The sequence below is a fragment of the Hemicordylus capensis genome, chromosome 2 (assembly GCF_027244095.1).
Source record: "Hemicordylus capensis ecotype Gifberg chromosome 2, rHemCap1.1.pri, whole genome shotgun sequence".
Classification (NCBI taxonomy): Eukaryota; Metazoa; Chordata; class Lepidosauria; order Squamata; family Cordylidae; genus Hemicordylus; species Hemicordylus capensis.
The window spans coordinates 68,437,624-68,445,144 of NC_069658.1; positions in this window are offsets into that span (position 1 = coordinate 68,437,624).

Below are 7,521 nucleotides of genomic sequence, written 5' to 3' on the forward strand. Positions count from 1 at the left end.
GGCTGGCAGTGGATTCTGGGTCAGTGGCTCCTTTTTTGGTCATTTTTGGACTGTGTTTCATAGAAACCCCAGGATCCTATGGGTTTTTAGGGGTAAACGGTAAAAATTTGTTTAAAACCGCCCACTTGCCCATTTATTTTGTGGGTACCCATTTCCAGATGGGTAGGTAGCACCCATCATACCCTACCAACCAAGCCACTTTGGTGTCCCTAAGAGCTACCCATGGGGAACGGCGGGGTGTTTTGAGTTTCCCCATTGTTCCGCATGGCCAAAACACTCAAAAACTTTTTGAGTTTGTTCCGTTGAAACAGCAGGGTTGACCACTGTTTCAATGAAACAGCCATCTGTGTTTTGTTTCGATTTTGAAACAGAACACAAAATCTGTTTTCTGCAAATCCCTACAAACAACCACGAGGTACTTGAGAAGCAGCATCATATTGTGCCTCACTGAGATAACGGAGATGGGTGGGGGGAAACCAGGTAGTTTTACTAGTAACATTCACTGCTGACCTTGACCCACACATAGGCAAATGAAACCGAATGGTCATGTAGGACCATAGGAAGAGACTTAGGAGAAGAAAATGTTTCCAGACATAGATCTCTAATACTGATCATTCTTACAAGTGTTGAATGATCAACACTGGCTCGTGCAGCACACTGTTGCCTTTGCTAAATGAAGATACACTGGGAAAAGCACAATCTTCTGGAGGTCTTACTTCACAAGCTGTGAACTTTCTCCCTCAAACTGTCATTCCAGGGCCTGTTATGTAACCCACCATGGCTGCCAGCTGCCATGTTTCCTTATTTATTCGACTTACACTATAGCAGTACTTCCTGAGTGGTTTGCAACAGAATATTAAACAACAAAATCACAATAAATAATAGAAGAGGCTTTCTAAAACCACATCCATAAACATTACACAAGATAACTAAAACCAGTAATCCTCAAGAACAACACATCAACTCAGATTAAAAGCTCTTGAAAATAATATCTTTATCTGTTCGAAAAGCCAGCACAGAGAAACAAAAGGTAAACCCCTCTGAGTAGGAAGTTCAAAAACTGGGATACTAGTATTAAAAAGGTTTTAGACCTGTTAGTAACCCTCTGTGCCTCAAGTGGACGAGGCACTCACAAAAGTGCTTCCTTTTTAGATCTCAGAGCACAGTGAGGAATATATGGTTGAAGGCATTTCTTCCAATAAACAAGGGCCAGGCCATGCTGGACTTAAAAGTTAACACTCTATTAAATTGAGCATAGAAATAAACAGGTAACCAACAGTGTTCCCTCTAAAAGGGATTCCTAGATGTTGTGGACCACAACTCCAAGAATCCCCAGCTGCAGTGGCTTTTGCTTGGGGATTCTGGGAGTTGTAGTCAACCACATCTGGGAATCCCTGTTAGAGGAAACACTGGTAACCAATACAAATCTTTTAAGACTAGTGTAATATGGTTCCCAAGGTCTATCCCACTTAACATTTGGATTTGTATTCAGAGCCAGACGTGGCACTATAGCATATATGTATGTCAATTACACAAAAGTGACAAATGCTCTTTAGATATTACCTCTTTCCCCCTGGAATCTAATGTCTATGCTTCCATGCCATCTAGGGACCAGAGGCTCAACTCATTTACTTATGTCTGTTGCACAGAATATAAATTCTTCAGCAACACTGCATTTTATTCTCTCTGCAGGCCCTGAAATAGCAGTTTGAATGAGAAAGTCCACAACATGTGAAATGAGGCCTCTAAGATTGTGATTTCTCCCATTGCTTCTTATTCAATGCCCTGCATGAACCTGTGGACCTCAGCACTTGCAATAATGACACATAACCCTGTGCTCCTAAGATACAGGTGAAACTCGGAAAATTAGAATATCGTGCAAAAGTCCATTAATTTCAGTAATGCAAATTAAAAGGTGAAACTGATATATGAGACAGACGCATTACATGCAAAGCGAGATAAGTCAAGCCCTAATTTGTTATAATTGTGATGATCATGGCGTACAGCTCATGAAAACCCCAAATCCACAATCCCAGAAAATTAGAATATTACATGGAACCAAGAAGACCATTACATGGAACCATTACTGAAATTAATGGACTTTTGCACGATATTCTAATTTTCCGAGTTTCACCTGTATTGTACCTTTGCGTTAAATTTCAGTGATAAGCCACTTTGGGAGTCAATCTTCAGTGAAAAATGGGTAATAAATATGAAGGCTGGGAAATTAATTCTACTCAGTCAACTGTGACAGGCAATTGAGTATTCATAACTTTGATTCCCTTGTTCATAATTAAATGGAAGTAATGCAAGTTATGATGTAGACTATATCTTTGTTGGCCAAGAACACCAAATGATTAATGCATATGAATCAGCAGAAAAGCTAAATAAGGTTCTTTCCTATGTGTGCCTAATTTCCTAAGTTTCTGTGGGTTACTTTGAAAGGTGGCAATTATTTCATTTTAATTCTAATTATTTCTTACTGTGCAATGAATTACTATTTCACACCTAATAAAATATGTTCTGTTTTTATAGTTACAGCATTTTGCACAGTATTATAGCTTTACATATTACATACATCACATTTAACAGGTAAAATATTAATCTCATTTCCTAACGTACAGGAAGCACTTATATCTCACCTTTCTGTCTGAGACCCTCAAAACATCTTCAGCATATCTGCTTAACTTTTGGCCTTTAAATATAAGGCCAATATTATCATTTTCAAAACTTCAAAAAGAGAATGACTACAGCATCATTCAGCAAACAATGAATACAAGAAGGACACAGAATCCATTGATATACTCCAGATCCTAGCCTATTTACTAGAATCAATAACTCTTGATTCATGACATAACTGCACTCTTCTCAGTCCTGACCAGAACCGGCAGACCTACTGACCAGTCCTGTGCACGTTTACTCAGAATTGTCCCACTGAGATCAATTGAGATTATTCCCACATACAGTAAGTGTGAGGAAGATAACAAGCAAGGTCGGCCAATTGCTACCAGTTCCAATTGTAGGAGCAAACTACATGAGACATTAGCACCATGGCAGGCAGATGAAATCTTTCCTGCCATGCCATTTTCCTAGTCTAAATCGCCCTTCTCCAGCTGCTATTATATGTTCCATTTCAAGGAACACATATGGATACCTGTAGATTTTCTAAGACTGGGTAAACAGCATACACACACACCCCTTTATAAACATCTTTTTCTGTGTATATATCATGCACATATATCATGTACTCTTTAGGTTTTCTAAAATTACTACGTTAACTGGCATCACTGCCCCCCTGCCCGTAAATTTTAAGCAATTTAAAGGAACTGTACACAATTGCATTGCCATGTCTTAAAATACGTACAAGTATTTTAATAAAATAATCTCCATGTAAAACACTGATTTTAATCTACATCCTCATTAAGTATATTTTATTTATTGTTTTCTTATAATCTAATGTTTCAGTTCAACTACGTTTGGGCTATTGGGCAATATTGGGCAATATAAATATCTATGATATTTATACAGCACATCAAAATAACATGGTATACTTTTTTCAGTTCTCTTATACGTTAATAAATAGCAGGATGAGGAAGGCAGGAAGCAATAGATGCTAGACCACAAATACTCTTTCCCTATAACTGAGAGGCATATGATATGGCCACCTCATCATCATCAGTTTTATTACAGCCATTGGCCAGCAAAAACAGAAGTAACAAATATGTCCAATACAACAATCAATAAACAATGCTAAAACACAATAAAACAAAATACAATCACTCATAATAAATTACTTAAAAACAATAAACAGCTCCTGCAATTAAGCACTTAATTGGGACCTTAACCTAACGGCAATATAGAAAAATTTAGCTACTATTTTTGTAATCTCTGAGCTTAAATCTGTGAGACAATAATATGTATAAAAAAGCTCACACCTTCCAGGAAATTTGAGTAACAGAGGGGAAATAAGGTCTTCTCTGGCATCCCGATACAAAGAACAATATAGCAAAACATGGGTGACAGTTTCCAGGAGGCCAACGCCACAAGGGCAAAAAACCATAACAGGATGATCTTTAGCAAACCTTCGTTCCAAAAGAGAAGAGGGCAACACGCTTAACCGGCCCGAGCAAAAGAAACCCAAAATTTAGAAAAATGCAGCGTTGTTAAATAATTAGCACCTCTATCTCCCCAAGGTGGCAAAATCCCTAAATGTAAAGGGGAGCAAGTCCTATTGGCCGAAGACATAAGTTCCTGCCATTCAATATCATGCAACCAGAGAAGTAGTATTTCCTTCACCTTATTATATTCCCAAGTGAGAAGTTCTGAAGGAAAAAGGCCCAGTTGCATAATTTTGTTATTTACATATGTTAGCCAAGGGTTAGGATAGGAATCCACCCATAAATATTGGAAAAAAGAAAATTCCGGACTCTCTGAACAAAGTTTACTCCATCTAGCAAAAGTAGGCTCCCGGGCTTTACAGGCTATGGAGAAAGACCCAGATTCCAAGCATAGAACAGAGTAAGACACGCACCTAGGCACTGCAAAGATTGCTCTTAAAAAAATAGACTGTATTCTCTCCAGTTCAGCTGTTACTCCCTGGATCCATAACGGGACTCCAAAGAGTAATTGAGCCACAATCTTAGCACGAAATACCTGGAGTACCATGGGAACAAACTGACCCCCTTTAGAGTAATAAAATCGCAAAAAGGCACTATTGCGGGCTATATGAATTGAAGACAGCCTATGGGTATTCCAATTAAGATTATATTGAAATAATATGCCTAAATATTTATAGTTGTAAACCTGCTCAATGCGGTTCTGATTTATTACCCATTTCTATAATTTCCTGGATTTAGAGAAAACCAGGACCTTTGTTTTTTTATAATCAACTGTTAGTTTGTTATCATTGCAGTAGGATATGGCCACCTTGATTATGCTAAGCAAGTCTGGATTTGGTCACTGCCTGGATGGGGGACCAAAAGCCAGAACATAAACCTTGAAAGAAAAGTTGGATATAAATGTAGTTATTTCCCAAGTTTCAGTGAAGATAGCTTTTTTGATCCTCAAACAGTAAGCCACTTTGAGAGTCTATTGGAAAGGTACAATATCTTAGTGATACAGGGCTGTGTGTCTGGCAGTCTCTTCTGGCTATTGGCTGCCAATGACAGACCCAGTTATAGGCCCTTCCTTCCGGGGGGAGGGCAGAAGCTGCAAGTGGACCCAGGAAGTAGCCAATCAGATGTAATAAATAAAGTATAAATATAATAATGAAATTAAGAAGATACCAATTGATTAAATAATATAATTGTTTTATAGATGTTATCATTCTTTTTAAAGGCTATGCTCTGAACTGCCTTGAGATAATGTTTTTATGTTAGGCGGAATACACATTTAACAAGATATAACAATTAAGAATAAATATATAACAAGTTAATAGGGATAGCAACCATTAATAATACAAGTTGATAAATTAACATCATATCAAGAAGAATTCCAAGAGACTCTTGGGATGGCAGAAGAGTAGGTGGGTGTGGTGAAAAGGACCATAAAGTGCTAATGTTATAATGTTAACATTGTGTCAAAGCCGTATAGAGGAAGAATTTGAATTCTCATGTAGGATAGGTAGAGTGGATGAAATGTTCATAGGGAAGAGTGAAAGAGTGACAGCTGAAGTGAAAGACAACATAAGTGTGTGAGAAGCACTACAGAATGTATTAGAGAAAGATGGTAAGAAGCTGATGATTTTACTGGCACAGTAATAGACAGTATAATGAAGATGAGAAATTACTTCAATATTCTATCATTATAAGCCCTGAGCATTCTATTGGTCATAGAATCTAAACTTATCCAATCTGCCTAAACATTTGCAGAAACCAACTAGGTGATTTCTGCACCTCCAGCCTCAGAAGCATCATGCCTCTCAATACCAGTTGCGGGGGAACAACAGCAAGAGAGAGGCATGCCCTCACCTCTTGCCTGTGGGCTTCTCAGAGGCATCTGGTGGGCAACTGTGTGAAACGGGACGCTGGACTAGATAGGCCTTGGGCCTGATACAGCAGGGCTGTTCTTATGTGACACCACCCCCTTCAAATCTGATGTAAAATGTACAACATGCAGCATTTAAAAATAGAAAAACATACGTTGGCTGGAGAAAGAAGATCTCCATTACAGCATTAGCCATCCTCTGATTGGTCACAAAGGGCCTGGACCTACTGAAGCCATTGCTAAAAAAGGGCCATAGAGTATGCTTTGCAGAGCAGCACATTCACAGATAGCAATCCCTCTAGACACAGTGCTCTCTTGCAAACATAGCGGCCAGCTGCTTGAAGTGGGAAATGTCAATATCAGCTCCAAGGTAGGATGGCTTCTCTTTCCGTCCTACCTTTGTAAGGAGCAAGGGACAAAAGCCTACCTATCAACATTTGAGTGAGTTTGGCTGGTGAGATTCCCATGGGTTCTAATCAGCAGCAATAGCTGGGTTTAGGAACTTCTACCCTCTTATTGATGATTGTGTGAATAGGCCTACTGGAGTTTTGGGGTATCTTTAAATGTTTTTCAAAAATTCGGTTGTATGATTCAGCACAATCCTGTATTGTTTTAAAGAAATCCTTCCAGTACTTCTTACATAGGAACATAGGAAGCTGCCATATACTGAGTCAGACCATAGGTCCATCTCGCTCAGTATTGTCTACACAGACCAGCAGCGGCTTCTCCAGGGTTGCAGGCAAGAATCTCTCTCAGCCCTATCTTGGAGAAGCCAGGGAAGGAACTTGGAGCCTAGATGCTCTTCCCAGAGCAGCTCCATCCCCTGAGGGGAATATCCCACAGTGTTCACACATCTAGTCTCCCTTTCATATGCAACCAGGGTGGATCCTGCTTAGCTTAAGGGGACAAGTCATGCTTGCTACCACAAGACCAGCTCTCTTCTCATAATTATTAGCCTCGAATATCTTGAATTATTATTTATTATTATTTATTTTTTTATTAAAACATTTTTATACTGCCCAAAACTTACGTCTCTGGGCGGTTTACAACAGACGGTTAGCCTCTGAAGTCACCATAATTAGAGTACAATCAACTAATGCAGATTGGCAGTTTTGCTCATTGAGGGTTGGGAGGGGCAAGTCCTGGAATGTTCTGGAGATGAATTCCTGGTTTGTGCTCTGTGAGGAGAAAGAGGGCAGCACCTTGGTGTGGGAGGTAGGGCATAGCCATCAAGGGTCTGGGGCAGCATCAGTGATGACTCCCTTTCAGGGGTGGGGCCAGAAATGGCAACCCAAGGCATGCAGCGGCGAGTGGCAGTGCCTGCGGTGGCACATTCTGCTGCTTCCCAAAAGCCGCCCCCCCCAGGTGTCACCAGAGGCGATTGCCTCAGTCCCCTAGCCAAGAGGCATAGGAAGTTAGAGGATTTAAAAAAATAAAGATCTGGGGAAGGGATGCTATAGAGAATAGGGAAAGACAGAAATTTTCTTATTTCTCTCCTCAAGCCAAAATAGCTTATGACAGTCAGTGGCGCCCTTT